The sequence below is a fragment of the Octopus bimaculoides genome, chromosome 5, assembly GCF_001194135.2.
Source record: "Octopus bimaculoides isolate UCB-OBI-ISO-001 chromosome 5, ASM119413v2, whole genome shotgun sequence".
Lineage (NCBI taxonomy): Eukaryota > Metazoa > Mollusca > Cephalopoda > Octopoda > Octopodidae > Octopus > Octopus bimaculoides.
Window position 1 is genome coordinate 111,191,554 of NC_068985.1, and position 8,403 is coordinate 111,199,956.

An 8,403-nucleotide genomic window follows, 5' to 3' on the forward strand; every position below is an offset into this window, starting at 1 on the left:
CAACAACAACAAAAATAATATGCATATACTAACACACGTCAACAACAACAACAACAACAGGATTTTTGGTAAATAGATTTTTAGTTTTTAAACTAAAAATGTCAGTTGACGTATTTTAGCTCACGTGAATTTTCAAGTCATGTCGATTAGCTTTGTACGTGTAAATAGCTAAAAAAAAATTTTTTTAACGGAAATAAGGTCATATTATGTATTTGATTTGCAGAAAGAACACAAAGTAGATGACTCCATAAAAGGAGAGAGTGTGTCGGGCAAAATACTCAGCGGCAATTTTTTTTTTTTTTCTTCGATCTTTACGTTCTGAGTTCAAATCCCACAGAGGCCAAATTTTCCTTTCTTCCAAAGTACCAGTGAAGTATTGAAGCTGATGCAATCGACTTTAACCCCTTCATCCATCCCGCTTATCACAGCTCACACACTTTCAGGCCCTGTGATTGAGAAAAGCTGCTATTATTGTTACTTCAGGCGGTGAGCTGGCAGAAACGTTAGCGCGCTGGACGAAATGCTTAGCGGTATTTGGTCTGCCGTTACGTTCTGAATTCAAATTGCCTTTCATTCTTTCGAGGTCGATAAATTAAGTACCACTTGCGCACTGGGGTCGATGTAATCGACTTAATCCTTTTTTTCTGTCCATGTTTGTCCACTCTATGTTTAGCCCCTTGTGGGCAATTAAGAAATAAGAAACGTTAGCAGGCCGGGCGAAACGCCTAGCCGTATTTCGTCTGTCTTTACGTTCTCAGTTCAAATTCCACCGAGATCGACTTTGCTTGTCATCCCTTCGGAGTCGGTAAATTAAGTACCAGTTGCGTACTGCGGTTGATCTAATCGACTGGCCCCCTCCCCCAAAATTTCAGGCCTTGTACCTGGAGTAGAAAAGAATATTTTGATAAGTGATTTTCAAATACAATATCAAAGTCTATATCATTCGAACGCGAAATCATGTGGCTACCAAGCCAATTCTTTAACCAAACAGGGAGACTCTCTGGGAAAAAAGAAGGAAAAACCCCAAACAAACTTAGAGCTGGAGAATGATCCCATGAACTTCTCGCATGCAAAGCAAGCAGCCAGTGAACTGAGCCAGTTCACACTTTAGAAAGGAGCAACATTAGTTCATATTTAATCATACCTGGCCCATTAGAGTAAATAGGTGCAGGGATGGGGTCGTGCTATACAGCATCGTCATCATCATCATCGTTGTCATCATTTTCATCATCATTATCATCATCATTATCATCATCATCATCATCATCATCATCACTATCATCATCATCATCACTATCATCATCATCGTCTTCAACGTCGTCGTCATCATCGTCATTGTCGTCGTCATCGTCATCATCAGCACTAATAACAACAACAACAGTAAAATCAGTGCTACTTCACGAGCCTTCGAGGTATTATCTATGTGGTTTTCTCAGTATACTTGCTAGAAATAGCAGTTAAATATCACTAATAGACTAGAAAAGAACACACTTGTTAATATAGACTCGGATAAATCTTTAGCTACTCTACGGAATGGTCACGACTGGAACGTTTTTCATTCTAGGTCTGCTTCATGTAGTCCTCCCTGAAAGTAATGAACAGCAAAAAACAATGACAATAGCAACAGAGTTGTTAACTTAGTGTAATACCAGAGCTGGGATCGAAACTGTAACCTCGTGGTTGTCAGGTGACCTTATCCAATCGGCTATATGGCCCCTACAACAATATATCTCTTTATGTATGCGTGTATGAAAGTCTGCACACACATACATTTGATGGGCTTTGTGCAGTTTCCCTCTTCTGGTTTTATGTACACAGCATCAGTCCACTCAAGCGAAAAGCACATGCCTCAAAAGCCCCGGTCTCGATATAAATCGAAACCCTTCAATCAAGCAGACAAACATACATTTACAGTAAAACGAAGAAAAAATCTTGACACGTTGGAGAATCCGGATATCGATCCCGGTGTCTTTCGCATACTAAGTAAGCGCTCTATCACTTGAGTGAATTCCCCCACATGTCTATAGGCTTATTGCGATCTCGTAAAGAACTAATGATTTGTATCCTTACACTTTTGAGACCTTTCTTTGCTGCGCCATGAATCGAAGTAAATGCAATTTGTTTGTCTAAAATACCGATGCGTAACAATGTATTTAGGGATACTATCTTCTCAAAGGTTTCCGCGTGGAATCATGATGTTGAGGTCTTTCGTGTGCATTGCTGTTTTAGGAAATGCGCGTACACACACACACACACACACACACACACACACATTTGATTTGTTTTACGCACAGTTTCCCTCTTCTAGCTTGACCTACGCAGCATCACTCCTCCCGAGGACACACGCTAAGATGCCACGCAATGGGTCTGAACCTAAACCACGTGGCTATAAATCGAAACACTTCAACCAAACTCACAAGCCTATGCCAACAGTAAAAAAAAAAAAAAGAGAACGAAATCCTGACAAATGGAGAATCCGGGTATTGATCCCGGTACCTCTCACATGCTAAGCAAGCGCTCTACCACTTGAGCTAATTCCCCAACCTGTTTACGAGGTTATGAAAATTTCTTTAAAAAACTAATGATCTGTATCTTCACAATTTTGACAATTTCATTCGTTGTGTCATGAATCGAAGCAGATGAAATTCGTTAGACTAAAATACTGATGCGTAAGAGTGTATTTAGGAGAACTATCTCATTAAACGCTTCCTCGTAGCATTGTGATGTTGAGGTCGTCCGTGTGCATTGCTGTGTTATGAAATGAGCGTACACACACACACACACACACACACGCACACACACACACACACACACACACACACACACATTCGATGAGTTTTATGCACAGTTTATAGTCTCCATAGCGTAACTTTGCCAAGGGGCCTGAAACGGTCCTGGTTGTCTGGAATGAATTTTGCGTTTCTTGTGGCGAGAGTACTACACTCTCTGACGAGAATAGACAGGACCACCACATATAAACAGTAACGGTCTGACGTAGTCGGCAGTCCGTAGTTTAGCCTTCGAAGTCCAGGTAAAGTTTACAGTTCGAGTTAGTGTGTTGGAAATATTGATTGTTGGTTCGTAAAAGACTGTTAGTTCGTTACATGTTTGTTACTGCCACTGTTTCTATTTTGTATTGTTATAACAGTGTATTCTTTATCTACCGTTACTGCGATATTGGAAGCTTTAAGATATAACAGTGTTTGATGGTATGATGTGGTATGAACTGGCACGCCGTCGTTTACGACGATGAGGGCTCCAGTTGATCCGACCAACGGAACAACCTACTCGTGAAATTAACGTGCAAGTGGCTGAACATTCTACAGACATGCATAACCTTAATGTAGTTCTCAGGGTGATTCAGTAGGGCACAGGGGCTGACAACGTTGGTCCTTTGAAATAAAGGTACTAATCATTTTTGCCAGTTGAGTCAATTGGTTAACGTGAAATAAACTGTCTTGCTCAAGGACACGACGCGTTTCCTAGAATCGAAACCAGAATACCCTAACCACCAAGTCACACGCTTCTACGATTTAAGATTTTGTGGCGTACTAACATGCAGGGCGTTCGACGCTGTGTAATCGAGCATCATGTGCTGAACACTAAAACGATGTAGCTATAAATCGAAACACTTCAACCAAGCTGACAATTCTGTGCCAAGAAAGAAAAACAAAATGGAAACTCTACAAACTGGAGAACCCGGGTATGAGGTTTGCTGACTGTAAGAAATGTAATCTCTTGTGCGCTACTTTGCCTGGAATCCACACGGATGTAGGGGCCCAGTACTAGTCTATGTGCTCTATGGCCTGCCTTCCATTAATAAATGCTGTGAACCCCTGTGCATTACTCTGCTAAGGAGTCACGGATGTAGAGGTCCACTGTTAATCCATGTAAACCGTGGCTTACTTTCCATAAATGCATGCTGTAAGCTTCAGTGTATTGCTTTACCCAGGCGTCGAATGGATGTAGAAACCCGCTACAAATCTACGCCTCGTATCGCTCGTTGTTAAGAAATATATGGACAAGGTTGCTCCATGGATGCTGCAAACGTATTGACTTGCCTTTCCTTGTGGCTTTTCCACGACTGAGGAGGTGGTAAGTGTACTTGAGACTCGGCACCTGCTTCTAGAACCGGCCCTAACACAGCAGAGATGGTTGTTACTGTCGCAGTAATACTGTCAACCAGCATCAAAAAGCGGTCAACCATTATAGTGTGCAGTGCATACTTTGCCATGCGGCCTACAGACTGAGCTAATTCTCTCTTTACAAAGGCATTACATTAACTCATATTTAACCATGTCTAACCCATTGGAGTCTTCAAATTTTACCTACACAGCATCGTTTATTTGCGCAGGCTGTAGTATAATGTGGAATCTATCGATTCAGTTCAGCATCTTGCACGGGCCAATGCAACTTTCCCACGCTAATTACCATAACAGTTCTCATCTCCTCAATTTGATCTTCAATGTCTTCCACAAGTTCATTGGTGTATGCTGTTTTCGATTCCTGTATGTCCATGCATGGGTTTCCAGCGAACGATATATTTCATCCTTGTTTCTCCAGCACTGTTATACATAACATAGCCTTCTTTTAATATTTCAATAAGTGAAGGCAGAGAGCTGGCAGAAACGTTAGCACGCCGGGCGAAATGCTTAGCGGCATTTCGTCTGTCTACATTCTGAGTTCAAATTCCGCCGAGGTCGACTTTACCGTTCATCCTTTAGGGGTCGATAAATTAAGTACTACTTGCGTACTGGAGTCGATCTCATCGGCTGGCTTCGTCCACAAGATTTTCTGGCCTTTCGGGTCTAGAGTAGAAAAGAATATTACAATAAGTGACTTTTCATTTGCAATCTTAAATTCTACCATATCATTCGAATTAGAAATCTGATGATTTGTATACTCCCACGTTTGACAATTCTATTCGTTGCGCTGTGAATCGGTGTAGATACAATACGTTGGACTAAAGTACTCAAGTGTAACAGTATATTTAGGAGTGATACCTCGTAGAATCGTGAGATTGAGGTCGTTCGTGTGCATTGCTGTTTTACACACACACACACACACACATACTTGCGTGCACACGCACGCACTGAAACACACACACACATATGATGAGCTTTACGCAGTTTCTCTCTTCCAGTTTTACCTATACAGCATCAGACTTCTCAAGGATGCAACAGAAGACACAAACCTAAGATACTATCCAGTGGGATAGAATCTAAAACTCCGTGGGTACAAATCGAAATCCTGCTGCCATGCTAACATTCAAGTCCCAATAGTAATAAGTAAAATAAAAAAAGAAACATTGCGAAATGGAGAACCCGGGTATCGATTCCGGTACCTCTTGCATGCTAAACAAGCGCTCTATCATTTGAGCTAATTCCCCAACATGTCTACGAGTTTATTACAAATTCTTAAAAAAACTGATGATTTGTGTCCTCCTACTTTTGACAGTTTTGTTTGCTGTGCTGTGAATCTAAGTAAATGCAATTTGCCTGACTAAAATATTTATGCATAACAAGGACGTTAGGGGTTGTTGGCACTCCGTCGCTTACGACGTCGAGGGTTCCAGTTGATCCGATCAACGGAACAGCCTGCTCGTGAAATTAACGTGCAAGTGGCTGAGCACTCCACAGACACGTGTACCCTTAACGTAGTTCTCGGGGATATTCAGCGTGACACAATGTGACAAGGCTGACCCTTTGAATTACAGGCACAACAGAAACAGGAAGTAAGAGTGAGAGAAAGTTGTGGTGGAAGAGTACAGCAGGGTTCGCCACCATCCCCTGCCGGAGCCTCGTGGAGCTTTAGGTGTTTTCGCTCAATAAACACTCACAACGCCCGGTCTGGGAATCGAAACCGCGATCCTATGACCGCGAGTTCGCTGCCCTAACCGCTGGGCCATTGCGCCTCCACACTTTAGGGGTAATACCCCATTAAAATTCTCCTCATATAAACGTGCGCATTGCTATTGTATGCCATGAGCGCGCGCGATTACACACACACAATCACAGATTTGATGCGTTTTCTTCACAGTTTCTCTCATCCAGCATCATTCCTCTCGAAGATATAGACTTCATAGAGGATGATGCAGCCTGAGATGCCACACAGTGGGACCGAACCTAAGATCACATAGCTACAAATCGAAACCCAGCAAACATGCTGACATTCCTGCGCCAACAGAAACAAAAAACAGAAACCCTGACTAATTGGAGAATCCGGGTATCGATCCCGGTGCCTCTTGCATGCTAAGCAAGTGTTCTACCATTTGAACTAATTCCCCAACATATTCACTTCAGTTTCAAGAAATCCTAAAGAGCTGATGATTTGTATCATTACACTTTTGACACTTTTATTCGTTAGACAAAAGTACCGATGTGTAACAGTGTATTGAAGAATATTAACTCATTAAAGGTTTTCTCATTAAATCGTGTAATGAGGCCGTTCATGTGCATTGTTGTTTTATTATATGAGTAACAAAAGAAGGAAAAAAAAAGACAGTGACAAATTGGAGAATCCGGGTATCGATCCCGGTACCTCTCGCATGCTAAGCAAGCGCTCTACCACTTGAGCTAATTCCCCACCATGCTTTCTACGGTATTAAAAATTCGTAAAGAACTGATTATTCGTGCCATCACACTTTTGAAAACTTTATTCGCTGTGCTGTGAATCAAAGTAGATAGAATTTGTTGAACTAAAACACTGATGTGTAACAATATGTAGCACTCCTAAATACATTTAGGGGTCCTACCTCATTAAAGGGTTCCTCACGGAATCGAAATGTTTAGTAGGTTCGTGTGTGTTGCTGTTTCATGACTTGAGCCTACTTGGCTGTTACTTCGAAACCCAACGAATCCATGGAATCCAATGTTATTCGATATATATTGAGGTTAAGGCAGCGAGCCGGCAGAAACGTTAGCACGCCGGGCGAAATGCTTAGCTCTATTTCGTCTGTTTTTACGTTCTGAGTTCAAATTCCGCCGAGGTCGACTTCGCCATTCATCCTTTCGGGGGTCGATAACTTAAGTACCAGTTGCGTACTGGAGTCGACCTAATCGACTGGCACCCTTCCCCCAAAATTTCGGGTCTTGTGCCTAGAGTAGAAAAGATCATATGGGCGTACTATGCTGTTACTCCGAACCCTCACGAATCTATGTGGCCCTATCCTGTTCGATGTATACTGAGGTTTGCTGTCTATAAATACTGTAAGCTCTAGTTCACTGCCTTACGTGGGAACCATACAGATCTAGGGACCCACTGCTACGCGATGTACGCTATGGCTTGCCTTCTATTAATAAACAATGTGAACCTCTGTGCATTGCTTTGCCAAGGAACATATTTTTCTGTTGGAGCAATGTCGCTTGCCACATTGACAAAGATATCAAGCATCACCATATTGGTGCCAATCAGTTATAGAATGTGATATATTACACTGTAATAGCATGAATTTTAACCTTGGGTAGCAACTGTTATTTCCTACTTGCTTACCCCTAAAAAGGTTGAAAGATAACTAATATTTCCTTTAAACATTGCTTTTCTTATGATATTTATTCAAATCCCCAGAGAATTTCTCTCAACACATGGTTATGATGCTCCCCCAGTACTCCTGCTCATAATCAGCGATGCAAATGTTGTCAACCACTAAGGGACATGCTCAAGTGGTTAAGATCAAGCAACTGACAAGCAAATCTGTGGTATTGAGCAGAATATTTGCTATAACGATATTTCTGCTTCAGCAACTCAGCACTGAATGTCTAAAATGTAATGGAAAATTGGCCAGTTTCGAAGCATTGATGTCCAGGTTAGAAAGGCAAAATTTGAAGGGAAGGGAATAGTAGTCATTTCCTTTGATTTCTAAATGGAATCAAATAGGAAATAACACTTACTGATTGAAGACAAGAAAAGAAAGATTATAGACAAACAAAATTTTGTTGAACAGTGTTAGAGTTTAGTGCGCTGTGTGATGATATAGAGATAGTTTCAAGGGTGTTATGTGGAGTTTGACATACTACGGTGTTCTGAAATTTTCCGGTCATATTACACATTGAACTAATATAATTGGACTTAAGCTGTACATTGTAATTAGTTATATACACAAAACATATGGCATATTTAAATTAAGGAAGTCATCGGTAAATACGTATATATAAAAAGTGTGGGCGTATATGTATGTATGTGCGCGTGCGTGCGTAGATTATGTTAGAAATCAAACAAACAAGCAAAGCATTAAAATATTAATTTACTGTGAAGCTATCGGTACACATAAACTGCAATATGCGAAAATTCGATGCATCTAACACTTGGTAATATTAACAGTTGCACTTAGTTTTAGGTGCATTTTTCATTAAAAGCGACAGCTAAATCTATCTATCTATCTATCTATCTATCTATCTATATATA

The 8,403-nt window shown here is 41.0% G+C and overlaps 2 non-coding genes across 2 annotated transcripts; both read right to left on the reverse strand.

Moving 5' to 3' along the window:
- Window positions 1-6,213: 6,213 nt before the first annotated feature.
- Window positions 6,214-6,286, reverse strand: Trnaa-agc (transfer RNA alanine (anticodon AGC)). The gene has a single exon. It is a non-coding gene; the product is annotated as a tRNA-Ala (tRNA).
- Window positions 6,287-6,512: 226 nt separating this feature from the next.
- Trnaa-agc (transfer RNA alanine (anticodon AGC)) lies at window positions 6,513-6,585 on the reverse strand. Its single transcript has one exon. It is a non-coding gene; the product is annotated as a tRNA-Ala (tRNA).
- Between the last annotated feature and the right edge of the window lie 1,818 nt (window positions 6,586-8,403).